The sequence below is a fragment of the Podarcis tiliguerta genome, assembly GCF_965153285.1.
Source record: "Podarcis tiliguerta genome assembly, chromosome: 14".
In the NCBI taxonomy this organism is placed as follows: Eukaryota; Metazoa; Chordata; class Lepidosauria; order Squamata; family Lacertidae; genus Podarcis; species Podarcis tiliguerta.
In genome coordinates, this window is record NC_139547.1 from 42182731 (window position 1) to 42210027 (window position 27297).

General features: G+C 43.8%; 2 long non-coding RNA genes across 2 annotated transcripts in view; both read right to left on the minus strand.

Annotated features, from left to right (window-relative positions):
* LOC310664602 lies at positions 1-25343 on the minus strand. Its single transcript, XR_014504995.1, has 2 exons — positions 25178-25343; positions 1-625 (listed from the first exon to the last, which is right to left on the minus strand). It is a non-coding gene; the product is annotated as an uncharacterized lncRNA (long non-coding RNA).
* The window catches only part of LOC310664597, a 346493-nt gene that overhangs the window by 64863 nt on the left and 254333 nt on the right, over positions 1-27297 (minus strand). The gene's annotated exons all lie outside the window — the stretch shown is intronic.

A 27297-nucleotide genomic window follows, 5' to 3' on the forward strand; every position in this document is an offset into this window, starting at 1 on the left:
TTGATTTTAGAAAATGTTTTATTGAAAAGGTTAGCTAACGATTTCCAACTTTAACACATCTCAAATGTAATTCATTAAAATGACAGTGCACAGTAATTTTTTAGCATCAAAGGCTAATTCATTCTCCTTCCTTCTTCCCCCCCCCCCATATTTTACATAACATCATTGCCAGCAGAAGAGAGAATATATTGTTATTTTAATCATCATGTGCCGAACATATAATTTTTTAAAGGAGGAATTTACTTTTAATGTAGGTTGGGTCACAGGAGAGCAATTATATTAGAAAGCAAGGATGGTATGGCATTATTTAAAATATCCTTTCAGGTCAGCTTCTTTTACTTATCTAATTTATCAACAGTTTTGGGCTAGCGGTTTCCATAATTGTATTAGCATAATACCTAGGTATGTAATTGCTTTTTGATTTCCTCCTTTCTAATCACAACGTCAACCTGTTAACTTGGTGAAAAGTTCATATTTGTGTCTGCTTGAAGATTATATATATAATGTTTTTTAGGGAACCAATGAGTGATGATATTCATTTCTCTTTAAGGTCAGGCATTATGGAGATGTTGAAATGCCGACTCTCCCCTGGAGTAGGATCACTGGAGGCTGGTGTCCATTGGTCCTAGGAGGACAGAAAGCAGGGAGGCCAATGATATAGGCAACATCCTATTTATGTGCATTCAATACATTCATGGCCATGCATATGCACATCATGCCAAACCCGAAAGTGACCCCAAAACATCACAGAAACATCACAAAAAGGGGAAGAACAGGGTGTTTGCAGGCTTTTCCAATGGTGTTTTAAATATACACAATTTCACTGATGCCTTGGAACATAAAAGGTTAAGGTAAAGGACCCCCGACAGTTAAACCCAGTCACAAATGACTCCTGGGTTGCGGTGCTCATTTTGCTTTACTGGCCAAGGGAGCCGACGTTTATCTGTAGACAGTTTTTCCGGGTCATGTGACCAGCATGACTAAGCAAAACCAGAGCAGCGCACGGAAACACTGTTTACCTTCCCGCCGGAGTGGTACCTATTTATCTACTTGCACTTTGACATGCTTTTGAACTGCTAGGTGGGCAGGAGCAGGGACCGAGCAACAGGAGCTCACCCCTTCGTGGGGATTCGAACCGCCGACCTTCCGATCAGCAAGCCCTAAGCTCAGTGGTTTAGACCACAGTGCCACCCGTGTCCCCACATAAAGGGGGTGTTGCCTGTAGATGGTGCCAGAGCCAATGACAGGCAGAGTCAACTCAATTTACTTTTGCCCCCATTCTTCTCCCTACTGAGTTTTACAGCGGTAACATTGAGACTAAGGAGGAAGACATCTAGAAGACATCTACTTTGACTGGTTGTAAGTAAGAAGGCAAGGAGATCGTGCCTGCTGTGGGCAGACTGAGATTGGTGAGGCAGTGCCCTGTTTGCCTTTCCTGATCAATAAAATATTTGAGGGGGCTGGGCACCCCCCAAAGTTGATAGGCATTGCCATTCCAATTGTGTGTGAACACTGCATCTTGTGATCAATTTTGTGGGGCGGGGTTTACATGGGTCTCCCAATATTTAATTCAAGTTGGCACCCCCTGGGCGGAACAATTTGCCTCACTGAGTAGACACACCAACTTGCCTTTCCCTTGAATACACAGTTTTCTCTCCCTTTTTTTATTCTCAGATTTCTGTAGATTTATCTAAACAAGATTGAATGACCTAGCGAGCTTAACTGGCTGGAGAGTTAAACCTGGGTGTCTCCAATCTTAGCCCAGCACTCTAACCAATGCACTGCATTAAAGCATGTGGTCATAATACACAGTTTAAAATTTAGAAATGAAAAATGGAACCACAGAAAAATCCCAATGAATTCATTCAATTGTCAAGCATTTCTCAACTTTTGCTGTTGGACTACAACTCGCATCACCCGTGACCATTGACTATGTTGGTTGGATATGATGCGGGTTGTAGTCAAACTATATATGGGAACCAAGGATTGGGGTAGACTACATCAGTCCTACTTTACACACAATACCAGGTAATTCAGATGAGAATTTTGGAAATGTTCCATATTTCTAAAGACAATATGGCAGTTTTCATTGACATGCTTTCTGTTTTTTAACGGTAGGTTTTAAACTTTTTTAATTGTTTGGCTCCAGTTAGTGGAGCTGTAATCGAAATATGTTTGCACAATTGCTGCCATACTACTTAACAGTGTTGCTTAAGTGCTTTTTAATTGTTGGAGTTCAGCCAAAGAAATAACAACGTCTACAGAACACCATTTGGAGATTAGTGAAATTTAGCTTTGAGCATCTGCATTGGTAGATGGCTGAGAAGAAGGGGTGCTTGGGGTAATTTGATTTCTCTTCAGTCAAATGTGAACTAACCTGATCCATACAGCACCCAGATTGGAATCTAATTTCTTTTGGATTTGTGATACATTTCTTGACTCAAAATAATGACAATGCCCAAGTGTGTTTAGAATATATTAGTTTTTCCAACTAAGGCCACATATACACCATACATTTAAAGTACCATATTACCACTTAAAACATTCACAACTCCACAACAGGAATTCTGGGATCTGTATTTTAGGTGCTGAGAGTTGGTTGGTTGGTATTCCCCTTTCAGAGGTACAATTTCCAGAGTGGAATGGCAATCAACCAGTCTTCAAAAGGAACACTGGTTTTGCTTTCAACAATTACGTCTGCAGGTTTTTATTATGGTGGTGGTGGCTATTACTGAGCCAAAAGAGCAACATGCGGCTTTTGCTGGGTTTGCCACTGCCTTCTCAACATCCCAATCCCATTTAGGCAAGAGCAAAAAGAAGAACAACTTCCCTGAGGCAGCTGAGAAAACTCATGCCTCTGGTTTCATACAAAATATATAAAAAATCTTCTTCAGTATCTGAAGAAGTGTGCATGCACCCGAAAGCTCATACCAATAACAAACTTAGTTGGTCTCTAAGGTGCTAAGGGACATGGGTGGTGCTGTGGGTTAAACCACAGAGCCTAGGACTTGCCGATCAGAAGGTCAGCGGTTCGAATCCCCGCGACGGGGTGAGCTCCCGTTGCTCGGTCCCTGCTCCTGCCAACCTAGCAGTTCGAAAGCACGTCAAAGTGCAAGTAGATAAATAGGGCAGACCAACATGGCTACCTACCTGTAACTAGAACTCTGGTTTCATACAGAGCTGATGCATGTCTGTATTCAACAGTGATTTACCTCGAACACAAGACAGTGCTGTGCTTCTCTTTCTTTCTGAAGACAGTTGATGTTGGTTCAAACTGGATGACAAAGCCCTACAGGGACTGCACCACTTTTGGAAGACAAGTTGCCCAACTCGTGGTTAACTCTTTTTCACATACACAAAAAGCCCTCTTTGTTATAGGGTAGCAATAATATCAGGGATAAGAGCTCTGACTTCAACTTCTCCTCGAGGTGAAAACCCTGTTTGATCAAGGAGTTATCACATAGAAGTGCATTCATTCCCAGCTGAACTGTGAGGTGATACAGACTCCATACCTTCCAACCTTTCTCTGATGAAAATGTTGTTGTTTAGTCGTTTAGTTGTGTCTGACTCTTCGTGACCCCATTGACCAGAGCACACCAGGCATACCTGTCTTCCATTGCCTCCCGCAGTTTGGTCAAACTCATGCTGGTAGCTTCGAGAACACTATCCAACCATCTCGTCCTCTGTCGTTCCCTTCTCCTTGTGCCTTCCATCTTCCCCAACATCAGGGTCTTTTCCAGGGAGTCTTCTCTTCTCATGAGGTGGCCAAAGTATTGGAGCCTCAGCTTCAGTATCTGTCCTTCCAGTGAGCACTCAGGGCTGATTTCCTTCAGAATGGATAGGTTTGATCTTCTTGCAGTCCATGGGACTCTCAAGAGTCTCCTCCAGCACCATAACTCAAAATCATCAATTCTTCGGCGATCAGCCTTCTTTATGGTCCAGCTATCACTTCCATACATCACTACTGGGAAAACCGTAGTTTTAACTATACGGACCTTTGTCGGCAAGGTGATGTCTAGGGATGTCCTATTCCAACATCAACTATACCTTGTCCATGTGATGCCCACTCTGGGCAGCTTCTAACATATAAAAACAAAACAAAGCATTAAACATTTAAAAAACTTCCATATACAAGGCTGAGTTTGGGTGAGCCCTGGGGATGTCCTATTCCATACCCTCCTAAATTTCTCTTATGAAAATAAGGGACATCTTAAAGAAAAGTGGGACATTCCAGGTTCAAATTAGAAACTGGGATAGCTTCTGTAAATCCAGGACTGTCCCTGGAAAATAGGGACACTTGGAGGGTCTGAGACTCTGGAGGTCAGTAGCATATATTTTTATAAATGAAAACACAGAGTACCTCTAACTATCAGGACAGTTGTGGCTCATATGTACAAAAAGTAATTTTCTGCAGAAGAATAGCTTGTCCATCTGCCTGTCTCTCTATGACATGCTTTCTCCACTTCAAATACTTTCCCCTTCCCCTTCTCTTTCTCCTTCTTTGTATCTTAAAAATCACCACAGGTCTTAAAGGCCAAACATTTCAGACATGTCCTTCTGAATCATCAATACCCTACTCATGTAAGAGTCAATTTGTCAAAAGCTTACTGCATTTCCCTTCCTCTGCGATTTCATTTTCTTAATCTTTTAATCCAGTGTACCACTTTGTAATGCTCAAGACACTTTGTTGATTTGCAGAAATCCCCCCCAGCCCCCACCCCTGTTCAAACCACAAGTCTCGTTCTTAAGACAATTTTCTTCCGGCGTGATAGAAAATGAGATCTTCTGCTGGTATAAATCTGCAGAGCTGCAATGAAATCAATAGAGCTGCACCAAGTTTACACCCCAGTTGATTACCTCGGTCATTATCTTGTGTCTGGGCTATCTATTGGCAGTTGCCATTTCCTCGTTGTCCTGTTAACTCAGTAGCAAATTACGGCTTGAATCCTGGCCTAAGGCCCTAATATTTAATGGTTTGACATTCACAATGAACATTGTAGCCGTTGTGTCAATTACTATACAATTAGCAGCCGAATTGCTGCTTGATTCAAATATAAGTAGCGGTGCTTTTTTTCTTTTGTTTTTTCGTTTAATGTTTCTACAGAGAAGGGATTTTTGGAACTAGCTGAGAGGCTGACATTGTGTCTTGTGCATTTCCAAATGCCTCGAGAAAGGAAGATGAACTATCCCTCCCAGGTAAATTAAATGTCTAGTCCTTGTCTTTGTTTTTTGAAATGCCTCCCCCAGCACTCGCTGACTGGAACTTATTAGGCTATAGGTGTGCATTAAAAGATAGGCAGGCAGCTCCTTTGAAGATTGGAATCCCACAAGAGGCAAGCTAAGAGCTCCCTTCCCTCTGCTGCCTCTGAATAATCATGCAACTTACAATGGCCATACAGCAACTACAAGTGAAATTAGAGATGATCCATTTATTGCAAGCTGCCTAGACGACACCCCAAGCCACATTTTTTCACAGCATTCTCTTCCACATTCAAGCCCTATGGCTCACTGAGGACCAGCAGTGGAGGTATTGGCACTCTTTCAGCATTGGTGCAGGGCTTGCTGGTAAATAGTAGCAGCTCTCAGCATCAATAGCTGATGGAGGCTTCTAACCAACAGCTGTTGTGGGTAGCTGGATGTTTCTGAGCATTCCAATGCTCTCTTTTTTTGGCCTTGTGGGTGAACCAGGGCAATATCCAACATAAAAAGAGTATTTTGCAATGTGAGATTTTTTTTAAAAAAATAATTATTTATTCCCCTCACCATGAGGCCATGTGAGTGTGTCTGTGTCTACACACACACACACACACACACACACAGAGGAGGGAGAGAGATTTGTATCCAAAGCTAGTCCTACTTGGAGCAGACCCCCTGAAATTAATGGGCTTGGCTAATGCTGGTTTATCGAGCTCAATGGGTCTACTCCTGAGCAGGAATGAGTTGGAGGCAACCCATATGTTGTCGGCATCCATTTGTCTCGAGAGACAATGGAATGCATGTCTGGGAGTGAAGTCAAACCACTCTGTTGACAGCACTGAAGTGACCTCCCTGTGGTGTAAGCCTGGGCAGTGTGTATGGAGGTCCTAGACTGCCCAGATTACAAGACTGATGTCATCTCACTGACGTGCTCCAAAGGGAAACAGAGCAATATGTTTGGCAGCAGCCTGGCTGCACGAGTTGCTGAAAGACTGAAAGACTTCTGGGAAAAGATTTATAATGAATTGAAAAAAAATGTTGAAATATACATTTATAAAGAAACCAGAGCCCTTTCTTTTTGGAATAACAGGTTTGGAATTGCCCAAGAAAGATGCTAAATTGTTTTTGTATGCCACAACTGCTGCCCGTATTTTGTTAGCTAAAAAGTGGAAAACCCAAGAATTACCAACGATAGAAGAATGGCAGATGAAGATGATGGATTTTTCGGAGCTAGCCGACCTAACCGGAAGAGTCCGCGACCAGAAGGAGGAGGAGTATCAGGAAGAGTGGATTAAATTTAATGATTATCTAGCTAAATTTGTTAAGTCAAATTAACTGAAAACAGCTTACAGATACTTAATTGGCTTAGGATTTTATTTATGTTAAGTGATGAATTAATATGTTTAATTCCATAAGGTGAAGATTTAAGGATGTTAATGTCTAAGTTAAATTTTATAAGAATTGGGATTTGGAAAACCGTTAAAAGGACATGCAATGAAATTCAACCAAGGAGAAGCGAGGAAGTCACTTAACAAAGTTAATAAGTGTAATTTTCAATAAGGCTATGATTTATGTTTGTTTGTTTGTTTGTTTATAATGTGAAAACTAATAAAAAAAAATTGGGGGGGGGGAAGGAGTTGCTAGAAGGAAGGGTACAAGAAAACATCCAACTGCTTTAGGGACTCCACTCCAGATCTGTGTAGGCTTTACTCCTTAACCTTTTCTTCTCCCAAAGATATCCCGCAAGGCAGCAGATTTTTAGGACCAGAGTTTTCCTCCTCCTAAATGGACTACCTTCCCAGGCAGACAAGGCCCATCTGCTCCTCACTTCCCTCTACACAGTATGGGCAGAAAACGCCTTCTTGACTGTCGGACCCACTGTTGGTCTCATCTGCTCAATCTCCCAGAGCCTGCCTTCACATGGAGTGGACACCCCTAAGTCACTGAGGGTTTGAGACCCATCAGCTACCCTCACCTGGTACAGCTGGCCAGTCAAAGCCGTTTCCAGGGTGTGGCTGCTGTCACATGTTGACGGTTTCTAGGAGCCAGAGCTGAGAGCTAAGAGCATGGTGGGGACCAAAGATGGACAAGCTACCCTTGTCCTCCACCATATATAAATTACACATATTTCCTATTGATGTCCTTTAATGTGCAATGATTGGAAACATATTCTTCTGACTTGGTGAGACATATTTTTTTGGGGTAATCCTTTTTCAGACTTTTGCAGGAGCTCTGTATGCCCACTTCAGGATTGTTTCTCTATGCTTGGAGAGAAAGGATGTTGATTCACACGCTATCTATTACAGCTGCTATACAAGCTAAGAGTTATAGCTGCTCGTCTCATTTTGCCTCTCGGTGCATGACATCTTGATGCTGCTGCCCAGCTTTCTTTCTAAGCCTCTCTTCGTGGACCTCGCAAAGGGGGGAAATGAGTATTATTATTTTTTAAAAGACATGCAGCTTTTTGAGAGCTTTAATCTTACTAGGTTTACAATCAGCTTTGAAGCTGATGGGCCTAAATCTGACCTCTTGCAACCTCTCTCTGATTGCGGAACGCATGGTCAGGCTGGTCAACTTCAAAGTGCATTGTGCATTTGCTTAGATTAAAGCTCTCAGAAGGTCACATGTATTTAACAACCACATGTGGGATTCCCACCCGCCCACCCGTCTTCAAAGAGAGATGTGCGGGACAAAGTGTCATTAACCAAAATGAGATTGGCGGTGCAATCCTATACATGTGTCGCCAGACCTAATCCCCATTGAGTTCGGCTTCCATGGAGATAGAGAAAGGTTTTCTGCTTTGCTTCTAAGTAATTTACAAGGCATTAGGGCATGGGATAGTTCCCTTATATTCCTGCCCAATCATTGAGGTCTTCATGAATAGCTCAGTTGGTTAGAACAGAGGTGGGCAAAGTGGGGCCCATGGGCCAGAAGTGGCCCATGGAGGTTGTTTAACTGGCCTACAAGCCACCCCAGAACCGACCCGCACCAGAACTGAGCTGCCTGCTTGGAGAGTCCTGGTATGCTGCGCTAAAGTGGTGCAGTGTGGTGCAGAGACTCGCTTCTGTGGCGCCAGGAATCGAGTCTGCACACGCATAGACACCGGAAATCATGGGCGGGCTGGTGATCTGGCGCGATCCAGCCCATGGAGGGATCTTCACTAGACTGATTCGGCCCAGGCAAGGTAAACCTTGCCGACCCCTGGGTTAGCAGCACAATGCAGCACAACACGATGGCCAATAACAATGGCACTAAACACTATTTATAGACTAATACAAATGATCAGAAATTACAACCAAAGTCTCTAAATCAGCAGTTCTCAACCTGTGGGTCCCCAGATGTTGTTGAATTGCAACTACCATCATCCCTGGGCTCTGGCCTTGCTAGCTAGATGTGATGGGAGTTGTAGTTCAACAACATCTGGGGACCCACAGGTTGAGAAAGGCTGCTCTAAATCTTCTTCACCAGTCGTGGTAGAATAATTCAAAAGTTTGATATATACACAATCTGTCACCAAATATCTCTGGAACAAAGTTTCCGGATAACCAATCTGTTTCGTTCAATGCTTCATCAGCCAATCTTGTTCAATTCCTCACCAGCTTGTCTATATTACAACACAGGGGTCTGTTTACGGACCCCTGGGTTAGAGCACGGTGCTGATAATGCCAAGGTTGCAGGTTCCATCCTCGTATGAGACAATTGCACATTCCTGTATTGCAGGACTAGATGATCTTCAGGGTCCTTTCCAATTCTGCAATTCTGTGATTCTGTGAGTTACTGTTAGTAGTCCCCTCAAGGATTGGATGGATGGCTTATATCCCCCAGGAGCTGTGCTTTCAGTATTGTGGGCCCAGTTTTATGGAATTCCCTTACAACTTAAGTCAGACAGCCACTCCGCTACTGAGCTTCCAGTGCTTACCAAAGACAATTTCTTCTTATTCCAGCAGGCATTTTAATTAAAGTTTGATCATGTTACCAAAGTCTGTTAGTAACTCTTAGAAACTAATAAATGGCAGTATCTTGATAAAAACTGGGATATGACGTGAAAATACAAGCCACAGGGTTTCCTCCCCCACCCCAGTAGATTAAAAAACAGAGGATTCACATTCTAGGAATCAGGAGCATAATCAGCACTGCTGGTACATTTGGTTCATCTCACACTTCACCCCTGTTTGCTTACACCCCCAAACAGCTGAAACTTGAACATCACCACCTACAGCAGTGCCAGATTTATGTATAAGCTAAACAAGCTGTAGCTTAGGGCCCCACTCTCTTGCCCCCCCCCAAAAAAAATTTAAAGGGGAAAAAACTGGAAGCACATTTCCAAAATACAATATAAAAAAACAAATAGAATAAAACTTACATACAGCAACAGTGTTTTGTGTTGTGTAGGCTCCTATTTGTTGTGTGCAAATGGCTTTAGATACCCATTAGGTCCATAAATTACCATGTAGCCCATTTGAAAAAGATGCTGAAATACACATTTATTTAAAAAAAAAAAAAACAGAAGCATTTTTACTTGGTATTGTAGGCACTGACATTAAAAGACAAGATAAAAAACTGTTTTTATATGTGACAATTGCAGCAAGAGTATTATTGGCACAGAAATGGAAGCAGGAAGAACTACTGACAAAAGAGGAATGGCAGATGAAACGTATGGACTATGCAGAATTGGGTAAGATGACAGGGAGAAATTGAAACCAGTGGGACCAGAAATTCTTGAAAGATTGGGGTAAATATACGAGTTCTCTGAAAGACAATTGTAACCAACTGACTACGCTTGTAGGACTACAATAACTTTTGTAAGGAGAACTATATGAAATATCGCAGAAAATATTTATGAGAATGGATTTTAAGTTATGGATTATTAAAAGTAATAGTTAGGGTAACAAATGTAAGATTAAGAGATGAGGTTTGAAAATCATTAGACGTGTTTGAAGGAAATCTCAGGCTAATATAGCCAAAATGTTGTATAAGATGAGATGAGATGATATGTTCTGTTTGGAAAATATACGTAAAAATGTATATTAAAAATAAATAAATAAATAACCATATAGAATATACTCAACACAAAATAACAGCGACAAGTTGTTGTTGACAAAGGACAGCTGGACATATAAAGGGCCCCATTACCTTCAGGAGCTTAGGGCCTCATCAAACCTAAATCCGACCCTGGCCTACAGGCTGAGTGAAAAAGTTGTAGTGGGAGCGTTTTGGGATCAGCTTGAAACTGGTCCCAGAAGGCACCTGCAGGACAGTGCTTTCTGCAACCGGCCCTTTGAAAGTAAGCCTTTTTTTAAAAAAAAAGTGCTGCTGCAGAGTGAAATGGGATGGGTGGGTATGAAAGCTCTGGGATCCCCAGTCCTAAGTCCTTAGGACTTAGATCCCCAGTCCTAAGCTCTGGAATGTCATCCTTGCAGGACCATCACCAAATGCCAGCAGCGTGATTTGGAGAAAGTGCTGCAGAGCAGGATAGTTTGGGCAGGGGCTGGATATGCTGGGGGCTGAGTGGGAAACAACCTGGGCTGCAGATACTTATTCCAATTCTGTAGTCCTGTTGCCTGTTTCTTGGGCTCCATGATCACCACAGATGGTGACAGCAGTCACGAAATTAAAAGATGCCTGCTTCTTGGGAGAAAAGCAACAACAAACCTAGACAGCATCTTAAAAATCAGAGATATCACCTTGCCGACAAAGGTCCGTATAGTTAAAGCTATGGTTTTCCCAGTAGTGATGTATGGAAGTGAGAGCTGGACCATAAAGAAGGCTGATCGCCGAAGAATTGATGCTTTTGAATTGTGGTGCTGGAGGAGACTCTTGAGAGTCCCATGGACTGCAAGAAGATCAAACCTATCCATTCTGAAGGAAATCAGCCCTGAGTGCTCACTGGAAGGACAGAGCCTGAAGCTGAGGCTCCAATACTTTGGCCACCTCCTGAGAAGAGAAGACTCCCTGGAAAAGACCCTGATGTTGGGAAAGATGGAGGGCACAAAGAGAAGGGGACGACAGAGGACGAGATGGCTGGACAGTGTTCTCGAAGCTACCAGCATGAGTTTGACCAAACTGCAGGAGGCAGTGGAAGACAGGAGTGCCTGGCATGCTCTGGTCCATGGGGTCATGAAGAGTTGGACACGACTAAACAACTAAACAACAGTCCTGTTGCCTTCTAGATATTGTAAGACTCCAACTTCCATCAGCCTCGGCAAGTGTGCCTACTGGTCTGGGATTATGGAAGTTGAAGTCTACAATATTTGGAAGGCATCATAGTGGGAACCACTTGCATAGCTTGTGTCACTGTGTTCCTTTTGCCCTGCAGGCAGATTCAGGCAAAATGCATTCACACACACACACATATGTAGAAAGAGTGAAAGCTAATCTTTTCTGAGCAGCATTTTAGGCACACACACTAATGAAAGATTAAACTATAAAGATGTTCATTTTTGATTATTTGCCCATTTACAGCAAATTTAGTTAAAAACTCTGTTTGGTTTTTTATCATCACCAGACAAAATAAGTATGACAGGATATTCTAGCCTCTGGATTACGGAGATAACGTAGAGGAAATGCCATTTACATTTACATTCTTTTCACAGGGCAACAAAACCACACATGCAAGGAAATTAAAATTCAAAACTTAATTGGATTTTCGTACTCCCTTTAAACAGGTAATATTGTTTTTCTCCCTTAAAAAAAAAAAGTGTATCTGAATGTGAGGATTTAATTCAAGGAAGCCTTCGTTGAAGGGCTAGTTGTCCTTTGGTGCAAAATGCTTCATTAAAAGCCATTTAAAGTCTATCTCACCCCAATATTTTTCCGAGCAGATATGTTGCTGCATCCTGATATTTCAATTTTGCTCTGAAAGGCGAATGTAAATGTTAGCTGAAGCAAAATAAAACAAAAAGAATGGGCCTCTTCTTCCTATGATGCATCCCTGGTCATTTCATCCTCAGGGACCAGGGAAAGGGGAGAAACTGGAACCAGTTCACATTCAGAGGGGAATTGACCTAATTGTGGGATATTTACAACACAGTCAAACCAACAAGGCATGTTTGCTAGATAGGCACATGATAGGGGCTGGAGCTCACAGAGTTTTCCTGTAAGTTTGCTAGAGAGAACTCTGAGAGACACTCGCACTGTGCCCTGACCTTAAGTACCTTGGTTCTCAAACGCCTTGATACTCAAACAACTTGGAACCCAAATACTGCAAACCCAGAAGTAAGCATTCCAGTTTGCAAACTTTTTTTGTAAGCCGAATGAGTGTTATGCTTCCGATTTGAGTGCCATGCTTCCATTTTGAGTTTTATGCTGAGTTCTGTCTGGTTTTGGTATTTATTTTGCGTTTTTGTTTTTGCGGCTCTTTTTTGTTTTTTGTGACTGTGTGGAACCCAGTTCAGCTACTGATTGATTGATTGTGTGACTGCAGTATATTGTTTATTGCCTTCATTTTATGGATCAATGGTCTCGTTAGTAAAATTCATGTTAAATTGCTGTTTTAGGGGTTGTTTCTAAAAGTCTGGAATGGATTAATCCATTTTGCATTACTTTCTATGGGAAAGTGCACCTTGGTTTTGGAACGCTTTGGTTTTGGAACAGACTTTCAGAGCGGATTAAGTTTGAGGACCAAGGTACCACCATATAATCTCTTCACCTGGCTAGGCACTTCCTCTTCGCTCTTTTGCCTCTCTTTACTCTTACCTCTTCACCTCATCACCATGCCAGAAATATGAGAACAAATTGCATGTCTGAGCTCCATTGCTCAGACACCATCTTAAACTAGACTTAAGCATGTCTGTCTAACTGAATTATCATTTTAAACCTGCCTGAACAAAGCTGCTGTATCTGATATTCAGCAACAGAAACTCTGAGTGAGTAAATGCTACTTTTACCTTTTACAAGACCGTGTGTGTGATTATTGCTTTAAGGGGGAAACACCAGGAGAATCCAGTCTGCCTTGAGGCATCCTGGATTACTCAAAGGCTGCACACATTCCAGCTTGCTGAACTACAACTCCCATCAACCCCAGTGAGCATGACTCAATGGCAAGGAATAATGGGAGTTTAGCAACATCAGGAAGGCCAAAGGTTCTCCACTCCCTGCTGCAGATGACTGAGGTAGATGTACCAATGCTCTGACTCTGTATAAGACAGCTTCCAATGTTGTCTGACCTGCTGGGAGCCCGAGGGCCCCGTTCCTACCTCTCTCCACCTGGCCCAGGGCAGGGCCTGACAGACTTCATAAGAACTGCTGCTGCTGCCCAGCAGGGACTGAGGTATTTTGGGGAAAGTTTTGTTGGGAGTTTTTGCTGTTACTGATGTTAATTTTTTGTATCTTTATTTTTATGTGGAAATTGTTCAGTTTTGTTATGTAGTTTTTGATGCGTTTTACAGTGGTACCTCGGGTTACAGACGCTTCAGGTTACAGACTCCGCTAACCCAGAAATAGTACTTCGGGTTAAGAACTTTGCTTCAGGATGAGAACAGAAATCACACAGTGGTGGCACGGCGGCAGCAGGAGGCCCCATTAACTAAAGTGGTACCTCATGTTAAGAACAGTTTCAGGTTAAGATCAGACCTCCGGAATGAATTAGGTTCTTAACCCGAGGTACCACTGTATTTATTTTTATGACTACTTTGCTATGTTTGTAACAATGTAAATCTTTTCATATTGTAAGCCACCTTGAGCATTGTTTAGCTGTGGAAGAAGAAGAAGAAGAAGAAGAAGAAGAAGAAGAAGAAGAAGAAGAGGAGGAGGAAGAGGAGGAGGAGGAGGAGGAGGAGTTTGGATTTGATATCCTGCTTTATCATTACCTGAAGGAGTCTCAAAGCGGCTAACATTCTCCTTTCCTTTCCTCCCCACAACAAACACTCTGTGAGGTGAGTGGGGCTGAGAGACTTCAGAGAAGTGTGACTAGCCCAAGGTCACCCAGCAGCTGCATGTGGAGGAGCAGGGAAGTGAACCCGGTTCACCAGATTACGAGTCCACCGCTCTGAACCACTACGCCACACTGGCCCTGCTTTTTATTGGTTTGTCATTTAAATCAATCAAACAAAATACAATGAAGTTCAACAGTCATTTACCCACATTCTTTCCCAGCACTCTGACGAGCATTGACTTCCCTCCCTCCCTTCAACAGTGTGACTAGCACAAGGTCACCCAGCAGCTGCATGTGGAGGAGCGGAGATGCGAACCCGGTTCACCAGATTACGAGTCTACTGCTCTTAACCACTACATACAAATAAAATGATGATGATGATCAGCAGATGGCGACCCTTGAAGCCACCCCTGCCTGCATGCGTACTATGACTAATCAATTCTAGAGTAATAGAAATGCTGTTTTGGTCTTGAAGGTTCTGCAATTTCTCCTTCACACTTTTTTTCCCCTGGCCACGATTTGTCAAAAATCACACTTCAAGAAATACAGTTACCTATGCTGTGGAGAGAGAGAGAGGAAAAAACCCACACACACTCCTGCACAAGGAAATGGGTGTCTCTGAGTGAGGGTCTAATTATAAAACCATCAGTCCATTTGTGCGGCTTTTTGACCATCCACGGCAGCTAATCAGGCAGGCCAGGAGGCTTCCGTGAAGTTTAACATTCTCAGTGTTAAGGCCGCACTTCGCACCACAGCATTTTCAAGTGGGTGGTTGATAATGATATGGTGTGACATTTTCCCCACCTGTGAGTGTGTGTTGCTATTGCTGCAACAGCTCCATTTCAACAGCAGCTAATGAGTTATACAAGTGAATATATTCGAAATGCGGGGGGGGGGGAGGGAAGAGAGACATTGCTCAGTAGGAGAGAACATATTTGTCACACAAAAGGTCTCACAATCAGTCCGTGGCATGTGTCGTCTTTGGGAAATACCTTTCTGAATCAAAGCAGGCCTAGATCTGCTCAGTGGCAGACTGTCCAGAGACCACAAATACGCCCACCTTAGGTTCCAAGTTTTATATAAGAAAGAAAGATATACCGGTAGATGTAGCCAAGTAAAAAAGAAGATGAGATATATTTGCAAGAAAATAACCTAGTAAAATGATAAGGAATAAAATAATAGGCAATGGGAAAGACCTTTGCTGTTGTGATAAATGGGAATAGCCACCATGGAAGGGAGATCAGAAGCTCCTGGGAGGACAAGCACATTGAATAGTGTCCAAGTTACAGGACCACAGAGAGCATTCTCTCAAGCACTTTTGCAGGGAGTCTAAGATGTGGATTCAGCACCATGGACAGCACTTATGCAGCTGAAGCCAGGAATTCAAGTTGTCTCAGCAAGATCCTGGAAAAGGTAAATCAAAGGCACATAAAATGGTGCCTTGGCTGCCTTCAGCAGCCCAGCTGTATTGCTGGGGCAAAATGTAACATGGACCTATTGTATTCTCTGTGTGTGATCTGTGGCTTTCTAGATATTGTTGGGACTCTGCCACTGATCAGCAAAACCAGTGGTCAGAGATGAAGGGGAATTGTAGTTCAGCATATATCTGGAGGGCCACGGGTAGTAGTAGTAGTAGTAGTAATAATAATAATAATAATAATAATAATACAAAGACGAATAAATAACTTCCTTTTTAAAGCAGAAGTCTGCCAGGTGTGTCCTCTGCTTTAAAACATGATGTTAGACTGGCAGAGAAGGGTTGCATGATATCATCAATTGTTTACTCTCATGGAATGGAATTTTGGTGCGCTGATTTCTCAGTATTGCATCAGTGCCCCAGGAGGGAAGATCACTGATGCGAAAGCAAGAACAACCACCCTCCCCAAACTGCCAATGAAGCCAGGCTGTGAAACAATGGGAGGGGTACAATTAGGTTGTCATGTCGCGAGGGGAAATGTTGCATTTATCCCCAATTACAACAATGGTTTTTGGGGCTACAGTTTGTAACCTTTCCTTATGACAACATTTTCAAAGTATTTTGCACCGGAATTTTGTGAACTAAGTAAATTGCGCACACATGCACGTGCACAAACATATTCTAATAAACTGCGCTAATAATGTATGTTACTGTAAAATGTAGATTATACTATTTACTCCAGGGCTTTGTTTGATGTAGGAATGTATTGTCCTCCAGATGTAGGTGGACTACATCTCCCATCACGTCCGACCACTGCCCATGTTGGCTGGAGCTGATGGGAGCCAGAGTTTGCTGCTTGTGAGCAAGGCCAGGAAGTTACAAAGTTTAACACCAGCTCAGTCAGCTCTGCCACAGGGGTGTAATAATAATAATAATTATTATTTATTATTTATACCCCGCCCATCTGGATGAGTTTCCCCAGCCACTCTGGGCGGCTCCCATTCAAGTGTTAAAAACAGTACAGCATTACATATTAAAAACTTCCCTGAACAGTGCTGCCTTAAGATGTCTTCTGAATGTCAGGTAGTTGTTTATCTCTTTGACATCTGATGGGAGGGCGTTCCACAGGGCAGGCGCCACTACCGAGAAGGCCCTCTGTCTGGTTCCCTGTAGCCTCACTTCTTGCAATGAGGGAACCGCCAGAAGGCCCTCAGCACTGGATCTCAGTGTCCGGGCTGAACGATGGGGGTGGAGATGCTCCTTCAGGTATACAGGTGTAAGAAGGCAACATTTTCCATTCTGCCCTGCACTGTAGGCAGCACTGTTTCCTTTCTGCCACTGTTCATCTTCCACCAAAAGCTGGCTAATCGTCTTGCTGTCCCCTTTGGGGAAATTGCACAAGGAGTCATAGGAGGCAACCTCTAGAGGTCATGGGGCTTCGCCTCCACAATAAAATGTTTGAGGGGGCCGGGCCCCCACAAAGTTGATGGTGTGTGTGCACTGTTTCATGTGATCAATTGTGCAGGGTGGAGCTTACCTAGGCCCCCCACAATGTTTTATTCAAGTTGGCACCCCGTAAGGAATTCATAAATAACGTTAGTTACGTTGTCATTGTGCTGTTTCTCCCCACTCATTCCAGCCCAAACAAATGCCAATTTGGCAGTGGGGGACCATAATCAATTACACATCATTTGTGGACTGAAAGCAGCAGCAACAGTGAATACTGATCATATACGCTGGGTTGGTTTCTGTTCAGCACCTGGGAGAATAAGCAAGCGTCAGCAATTTCTGCTCCGGTGTCCATTTTTGTCAAAATCCTCCAACACCCCTACTCCAGCATTACAGTAACTGCACACAAAGGCTTTTTGGCTCTGCAAAGGAAGGAAGGAAGCAAACAGACAGTGGCAGGCTTGAGCACCTGGGAGTGGTTACTGTCAGATGATGGAGAGAAAGAGGGAGCAGATTTGAGCTTCCTTCCCTTTGGCTCCAGTTCTGCCTGCAATGCTTATTGAATGGGGTGGTGTGGAGGAAAAGAGGGCAATAAGATTAGACAGTGTGCATTTTTTACTTCCTCTCTCTCGCTCATCTTTTTTTTTATAAATCCCACAACTGTCACTGAAGTGTACATAACAGCAGAAGGATTCTTTTCTATCACTGTATATTTGGGAGACTTTATTTAGGGAGCTTTTCCTCCACACCCTGTCTTGCAGTGAAGGATGAATTGCAGCCGCAATAAATTACCTCCTTGCAGAAACAGGCAAAGCAGAGGAATGGCTTGCTGGCTTGTTTCTGGCACTGGGGCTTTTGCAGAGATATGCAGGTGGAGTGAGTGAGTGAGCGAGTGAGTGAGTGAGGTTTGCCTTAGCCACTGCCTGATCACAGTGTGTATGTGTGTGCACACTTCAAAAATGCTGAACTCCTTGTGACCCTGAATGGAAGCTCTCTAGCCTGGGAGAACAGGGAAGATGAGCCAGGGGAACATTCCTAAATGAAGAAGCAGGGGCATTTCTAACCTCTGTTTTGGAGCAGAGGGTGGATGTGTATGTTGGAGGACTATACCAAAATCATTGGCTGGAAAGTCATCTCAGACACATTAACCTATTTCCAGTCTCTGCCAGCTCTGCAAGTGCTCAATCGTAGGTTTATTCTTTCCCATTTTTGCAGTCTTTTTTTTAAGGTACACATGTGCGCGCGTGCACACACATGGATGCAGTGGTTCAGGGTTGCGGGGGAATGAAAACCTGTTACTATTTTCTGCAGCAAGGTCCCTGTCTCCAGTTTTCTAGAGCTGCCCAGTCATCAAGAAAAGGAAACTTTGCAGCCACTGTATGCTCCAAAGCATTTAAGAACACTGACAACATAAGGTGCTTCAGTATCAAGAGAACAGGTGCAAGGTTTGTTACGTATAAGGGAACTTCATAGAAAATACAATTTACGTCACTCCAAAAGATTATATTGGAGCAAGTAAAATCATTTGCCTGCATATGTGAGCAGAAAATAATAGATCTAGCTGAAAGGCAACACACGGAGATCTACATCAAGCATTGCAATGCATCCCTAATTCTTATTATTTTATAATCTTAGAAGGGGAGTGGCTGTGACTATCATGAAGGGACCCCACACATCTGAATTTGCCACTACACTGGAAAATAGGGACACTTGGAGGGTCTGAATCTTGGCTCCCTGTACCTGCTGTAGTTGCAAGATCCATACATGGAGTGCGGGCTGGACTTTAATGTTCCTTCCAACTCTAAGATTCTATGGTTCTGTGATTTCCATGACAAACAGCAAACCGCTTTTCAAACTGAGATGACTTTGAAAACATTTTTTTAAAAAAGTGGACTAGATGGGCTTCTTCTACTCAAAGAAAATAAAAATAGGAAAATCTCATTGGGGAACACAAGTCTTTGGTGTGCGCCTAAAGAAATTCATTGGCTCCTGAACTCTGTCTTCAGATCTCTCCTGCAATGTTGTGGCTATAACAATGTGATAACCAGCCCTAGGGACACAATGGGATTAAAATCTAGATGAAGTTGAACCAAAGACGGAAGAAATTGAAGTTCAAGGTTTCTTCCAGAATTCAACTTAATTTAATTGTAGTTTTGAAGTTTGCACCAGGGGCACCTCCAGATCCCCTGGTGTAATAACAGAAGAAACCTAATTAAGAGACGCTAATGAGAGACACTATTAAAAAATCCTGCTTGCTTTGATGAATTTCCTTGCTAGGCTTGTGCTGCAAATAAACAATAGGTTCAGATAGTTTTCGGCCTTAAAGTGTAAATTACCACCATACTATCAACTGATCTTGGCAGCCAATTAAATCAAATAAATGTTGTCTCAATGCATTAGGAAGAAATATGAATTAATCCAACAACAGAATCCATTAAAGTGGAAGATTTTTCAGGATATAAATGGAAGTAATTAAGGCCATGGTTCTTTTCTTATTGTGGATGGCTTTCCAGTTATCGTCACTGAATGGAGAAAGGGGATTTGTCTCCATTGCTAGAATAGCTGCTGCAAACCAATGCAAATATGCTCAGAAGTACATGTCATTAAGTTCAGTGCTCTTTATTCTCAAAACCTTGGTGGAACATGGTCCTCCAAGATCAGGAGACAGCCAACACATTCTGATTACTCTGATTATGACTATGTACTTGTTTATGCTAATTCACTTCACTGGGTTCTAGAGATAAGCAGAGAATGGGCAGGGTAATCTACTGCTTGTATCATCATCATCATCATCATCATCATCTAGTATTTTATTTATTTGCTGATTTCATTATTTTAATATAACCCACATGGAGAGTTTTCACTGACAGGTGACATGGAAATTGCCCCCAAAAATATCCCCTGGTATTTGACATTCTAAGTACATTTGATCAAGTTGGTTGCAGCAACTCGTAGGGTTCTATTTGTATCATCTATGGCATCATAAGAAGAAGACCCAAAGCCCATCTTGTCCAGCATCCCATTCTCGCAGTGGCCAACCAGATGTCTATAGGAAGCCTTCAGGCAAGACCTGAACACAACACTTTCCCCCAGGAGTTCCAGCTTGGCACCAAAATTTGCAGGGGGATTTTGTGGGTGCTCAGGCACCCAGGGGGTTGGCGCTTATGCTTCCCTCTCCTGTGGTTTCCAGCAGTTGGTATTTAGAAGCATACTGCCTCCAGCAGAGGAAGGAGCAGGCAACCACTGTGGCTAGTAGACATGAATAGCTTTCTCCATGTATTTGTCTAACCCTTTTCTTTCTTTTTCTTTTTCTAATTTTATTTTATTCCCATGCTTATTACATACAAAAAAAGGGGAACAATGCCGAAAAGGGGGTACAACTTAAGAGGGGAGGGAAAAGGAAAGAAAATGAGATTTACACAATCTGTTATTAAGATAAAAATTATGACAAAAATTTATGGTTACAATTTCATGTTACAATAAACGTAAAAAATCTCATCTTTTATACCCAACTTCCCATTTATTCCTTAATTCTTTTTACATAAATTTACTGCCATATCAAAATACTATTTTTATGTTACCATTTTCACAATTTATAAATGTTTATATTTATATAAGCAATTAATTACTTTTGGCTCCTTTGTACATTTTGGCTAATTTAAAGGTAAAGGTACCCCTGCCCATACGGGCCAGTCTTGACAGACTCTAGGGTTGTGCGCCCATCTCACTCAAGAGGCTGGGGGCCAGCGCTGTCTGGAGACACTTCCGGGTCACGTGGCCAGCGTGACAAGCCGCTTCTGGTGAACCAGAGCAGCACAAGAAATGCTGTTTACCTTCCCATCGGAGTGGTACCTATTTATCTACTTGCACTTTGACATGCTTTTGAACTGCTAGGTTGGCAGGCGCTGGGACCGAACAACGGGAGCGCACCCCACCGCGGGGATTCGAACCGCCGACCTTTCGATCGGCAAGCCCTAGGCGCTGAGGCTTTTACCCACAGCGCCACCCGCGTCCCACTTTGGCTAATTTACGTGGAGTTAAATACCGCCAGTGTTGTCTAACCCTTTTCTAAAGCCATCCAAGTTGCTCACCATCATTGCCTCTTGTGGGAGCTAATTCCATAGATTCCCAATGAACTGTTTGAAGAAGCACTTGCTTTTGGTACCTGGGAACCCCCCTCCCCTGCCATACACACACCGGTACCGTACTTTTAAGTCACATCCACGTGAGAGCCCAAGATGTGCTGGGGCACCCTTCTGTCACCTTCTCCCCACCTCTCCCCCCCACACACACCTATGGCCTACTCTCTTTCTCACTCCCTTGCATCTCCACTGCAGACAAAGGGGATGGATGAACTTTCTCCACCAACAAGGATGAGCTGTTGGCAGCGCAAGACGCGTGTGAGCCCTGGAGTAACCAGCCACGTCCCGAGGGTGGCAGCCAACGAGCCCAGATGGCTGGCTTCAGTTAATTGGTGCTTTATTTTTAAATTTGCAGTCAACATCACACTACTCCGTCCCTTAATTGCACAGTCTAAAATAAACAAAGGGCTTTAAGTTTCGCCTTTCCTCTCTTGCTCCACCTAGCCTTCTCTTTCCCTTGCGCTCCATTTCAAAGTAAGGCTTCGGATGTCTGACATGCATTCATTTAGATGATAGAAGTGGGGAGTGTTGAAGGAAGGGGAGATGTCTTAAGTGCCTGATATATAGCTTCTTGGCTTGTGGTCAACCATTCCATCAGCCGTTTCCAGGAAGAGCACCCCATCTGGAGCACCAGGAGCCAAAAGAACAATTTGGTTGGTGTCTTGGGGCCAGCTTTAAACCAGTTCAAACTAATCCACCACATAGTGTCTGGGTCATATTACTTCTGCTAGGATGCTGCAGCTTTCTTTCCAGGTGGGAGGTATTATGAATCATCCCGGGATTGGAAGGTAAAATTTATTAGTCATCTTTGCTCCCTCAAGAAGACCAGCGGAGGAGAATTTGCCTCCCACGGTGGCACCAGCTGCATAGCTAGATCCAGACACACACACACCACAAGCCAAGAAAGCACACTTTTCAGAGTCCAAAACAAGAAATGATCTCACCAGGAAGGGATGAAAGATGGATCTTCACAGTAAACACTTACCCATATCTAGTCATCTACTTCCTTACACAGCCTACCAGCCATCTCAGGAGTGTTAGAAGGAGCTTCACAGTGTCCCTGTTAAGGAGCAGTCTGGCAGAATGGAGTCATGGACAGGACCCAGGGTACCCATTAATTTGTATGGCAGCCTGAGATGTAAGAAGGCAGTTATTTCTATTGACCTGTATTCATCACAACCAGGCCTGTTTCAGTTCTGCTGCACTTCTGGACTTCATTACAGTCCCAATGAAATTATTTGAGTGCCTCACCATGAGCAGCATCCCACACTAAAGGAGGTTTGGGGAATAAGGATTTCAGGATATCTGGTGTCCAGAGAAAGGCTTTGGGTGTTCTGGGAAATTACATTTACCAGGTTCCTTCATATCAGGGAAGCTGCTAATGCAGTGTTGAAGATGCCACGGAGGGAAGCTGATCAGATCAGATTATAATCTAAACCAAAAAAGAGGTACAGTGGTGCCTCCAGTTAAGTACTTAATTCGTTCCGGAGGTCCATACTTAACCTGAAACTGTACTTAACCTGAAGCACCACTTTAGCTAATGGGGCCTCCTGCTGCTGCCGCGCTGCTGGAGCACAATTTCTGTTCTCATCCTGAAGCAAAGTTCTTAACCTGAAGCACTATTTCTGGGTTTGCGGAGTCTGTAACCTGAAGCGTATGTAACCCGAGGTACCACTGTACATGGATTAATGACTCTTTAAAACTGCTAGCGCATTTGCAAAGCTAAGCAGGTCCAGTATGGTTTCGAATCGGACGGGGGACTGTATGTTGAGATCCTTGCTTTGCAGGGGGGTTGGAGCAGTTGAACCTTGGGGTCCCTTCCAACTCTACAATTCTGCAAACTTCAACAACATTTCTGCGTGGAACACTTCTGAGAAATCCTGCTGTCAGCATGATTCCGGCTTTCTTCAAATTTCCTCAGATGTCTTGCCCGAGGAGCAACCTCTAGAGTCCATTGAAAATCCGTTCTCTTGTGAATTTCAGGTGACAACTGTAATGAACTGCAGAACCCCCCTGAGAACTTCCTTCATTTTTACCCAAACTTGTCATGCTTCCCTTTGAAATTCCTCGGGTGCATCTACAGTGGAAGAGCCGCTAGGTTCCCTTTCAATGTTGCTTTATGACAGACAAAAGAAAATCCTTCTTCACAACGCACAGTTAAGCTATGGTATTTGCACCCACAAGAGGGAGTGATGGGCACCAATTGAAAAGAGGATTAGACAAATTTATGAATGATAAAACTTTCAGCAGCTACTAACCACAATGGCAATGTTCTACCTCTGCTGTCATAGGCACTATGCCTTTGAATATCAATTGTGCTGGGTTGCAATTGTGCTGGGTTGCAAGAGTTCCGTTGCATTCAGATGCTTCTTGTAGAGGAAGAAGAAGAGTTTGGATTTGGATTTGATATCCCGCTTTATCACTACCCGAAGGAGTCTCAAAGCGGCTAACATTCTCCTTTCCCTTCCTCCCCCACAACAAACACTCTGTGAGGTGAGTGAGGCTGAGAGACTTCGGAGAAGTGTGACTGGCCCAAGGTCACCCAGCAGCTGCATGTGGAGGAGCAGAGACGTGAACCTGGTTCCCCAGATTACGAGACTACCACTCTTAACCACTACACCACACCGGCTCTCATAGGCATCTCGTTGGCCACTGTGAAATCAGGATGCTGGATTATATGGGCCTTTGGGCTGATCCAGCAGGGCTCTTCTTGTGTTCTGAATACCAGTCATTGGGTTCATTAAGCAAAAGAGAGCTGTTGCCTTCATGTCCTGCTAAGAGCTTTCCAGAAGCATCTGGCTGGCCCCTGCTGGAACAAAGGATGCTGGCTGGAGCTGGCAGGCAGAAATATAATGCATCTTTCTTGGTTGCTTTCATGAATACAGTGGTACCTCTGGATACGAACGCTTCTGGTTGCACATGGGTCAGGTTACGAGCTGTGCTAACCCAGAAGTAGTTGCTCCCGGTTGCGAACTTTGCCCTGGGATGCAAGCAGAAATCATGTACCAGGAGGCGCGCTTTCGCTAATGGTACCTCATTTTAAGAACAGTTTCAGGATAAGAACAGATCTCCAGAACGAATTAAGTTTGTAACTAGAGGTACCACAGTATATGCATTATTATATACAATTCCACCTGATATGCACATTTTGTCCACACTGATTGATTGGAGAACTGCACTGCAAAATTCAGAGAAGTGCAAATTTCAAAGTATGGCTGTGTTTCATAGAATCATAGAAAAGGTACGCAGGTGGCGCTGTGGTCTAAACCACTGAGCCACTTGTGCTTGCTGATTGGAAGGTCAGCAGTTTGAATCCCCATGATGGGGTGAGCTCCCGTTGCTCTGTCCCAGCTCCTGCCAACCTAGCAGTTCGAAAACACGCCAGTACAAGTAGATAAATAGGTACCGCTGTGGCGGGAAGGTAAACAACATTTTCATATGCTCTGGTGTCCCTTTGTGCCAGAAGCGGTTTAGTCATGCTGGCCACATGACCCAGAAAGCTGTCTGTGGACAAACACCAGCTCCCTTGGCCTGAAAAGCTAGATGAGCGTCGCAACCCCATAGTCGCCTTTATGGATAGACTTAACCATCCAGGGGTCCTTTACCTTTACCAGAGAATGGTAGAGTTGGAAGGAACCAGGAGAGTCATCTACACCGACCACCTGCAATGCAGGAAACATTTGCCCAACATGGGACTCGAAGCCACAGCCCTGAGATTAAGGATCTCGTGCTCTACTTACTGAGCTATCCTGGCTCATGAAACGTTTTGGGAAGTGTGGATCTGGTAGATTCTCCTTCACATGCGGACTGAATCAAATTTCTCCCCCATCCCTTCTCTGCTCATAGCTTCCCTGCCTGCAGAACTCCTGAACAAGGTCTCTTAATAAGCATGATCCCATGGCTGGAAGAGCTTTCAAATTTGCTTGTTTCCCAACAATATGTTTGTTCTACTGTTTTACTGGAATGGGGCGTTTGGAAACAGAACATGCTCCACCAAGACAGCAGCCAGCTAATCGACAATCCTGTCCCATTCCACTCCCTAACCCCCCAATTTTATTGAAATTGGCTCTCGAGAAAAGATAAGAACATTGACATCCATACCAGCAAGCATCAAACTTTGGGGACACGCACGTTGCCCATTAGATGGTTCCAGAGCATTGTTCTTCCTCGGAAGCCACAGTTGGCTGCAAATGTAAAAGCTTCCCCAGACGATTTCAGCTCATTTGACAATCCAGATTATAAAATTGGCAGCAAACCAGAGACAGGCTGGTGGGGGGGGAGAGTTGGCTGTGCATAATTAAGGCCTTCGCTTCTTCCTTTCCAATTCCCCTTTTTTTCGCTGAGGGGACGACACTTGTACAAAAGACACACAAAGATGCAGGCCTCAGATGTGCAGGAGTTCATTTAAGAAAATACACCTTTCAACATATAATTCCCTTCGACTCTTCTTTCTCCTCCTCCTCCCTACCTCCCTTCTCTGTCTTGTTCAGGCTCATTATCTCTTGCTTTCCCTTGTATGGTTTCCTCTGAATCTGAGCTCACAATGACTCATTTGGGGAGGAGGGCAGAGGGGGTGCGGAGACTAAACTACCATGCTAGACTCTGTCCCCAGGGCAGCTTGACAATACTGCCTATTATCTGGCATCTTGAAAGGCTGACTTAAAGGCATGAGTTCGTCAAACACACTTCCTTTCATCCTTTCACCTCCAGGGATGCAAAGCAGAGAGGGGCACAGACAGCAGCATCGCTTGCCTTTTCTTAAAGCAGCAGCAGAGAATTAATTAGGCCCCATCTGTGCTACGCATTTAAAGGACGGCGGTGCCACTTTAAGCAGTCCTAGCTCCCCCCAGAGAGTCCTGGGAACTGTACTTTCTTAAGAGGGTTGAGAAGTGTTAGGAGGCTCCTTTTCCCTCCACAAAGCTGCAATTCCCAGAGTTCCCTGGGAAGAGGGATTTATTGTTAAACCATTTGGAAATGTGTAGCTCTGTAAGTGGATTTTTTTTTGGGGGGGGGGGCGGCAGTTCTCCTGACAACACACCCTCCAATATTTCTCTGATGGAAACAGGGGTGTCCTAAGGAAAAGTGGGACATTCCAGGATCAAATCAGAAACCAGGATGGCTTCTGTAAAATTTCAGTCAGTTTATTAATTCTTGGGCCATAGGTCATTCACATGCGAGATAGATAAATACAATACAAAACCCAACAGTATAAAATCCTGCATAAAAGACTGCATAAAATCACATTGCTGCATGTTGTTGTTTAGTCGTTTAGTCGTGTCCGACTCTTCGTGACCCCATGGACCAGAGCACGCCAGACACTCCTGTCTTCCACTGCCTCCCGCAGTCTGGTCAAATTCTTGTAAAGAAGCTGGTAAAATGCTGTCTTGACTATGCTACCACTCAGTGGATTTGTAACTGGCTGACTGACCGAACCCAAAGGGTGCTCATCAATGGTTCCTCTTCATCCTGGAGAAGAGTGACTAGAGTGAGAAGAGTGACTAGCCACAGGGTTCTGTCTTGGGCCCGGTCTTATTCAACATCTTTATCAACGACTTGGATGATGGACTCAAGGGCATCCTGATCCAATCTGCAGATGACATCAAACTGGGAGGGGTGGCTAACACCTCAGAGGACAGGATCACACTTCAAAACGACCTTGACAGATTAGAGAACTGGGCAAAAACAAACAAGATGAATTTTAACAGGGAGAAATGTAAAGTATTGCACTTGGGCAAAAAAAAAAATGAGAGGCACAAATACAAGATGGGTGACACCTGGCTTGAGAGCAGTACATGTGAAAAGGATCTAGGAGTCTTGGTTGACCACAAACTTGACATGAGCCAACAGTGTGACGCGGCAGCTAAAAAAGCCAATGCAATTCTGGGCTGCATCAATAGGAGTATAGCATCTAGATCAAGGGAAGTAATAGTGCCACTGTATTCTGCTCTGGTCAGACCTCACCTGGAGTACTGTGTCCAGTTCTGGGCACCACAGTTCAAGAAGGACACTGACAAAGTGGAACGTGTCCAGAGGAGGGCAACCAAAATGGTCAAAGGCCTGGAAACGATGCCTTATGAGGAACGGCTAAGGGAGCTGGGCATGTTTAGCCTGGAGAAGAGGAGGTTAAGGGGGGATATGATAGCCATGTTCAAATATATAAAAGGATGTCACATAGAGGAGGGAGAAAGGTTGTTTTCTGCTGCTCCAGAGAAGCGGACACG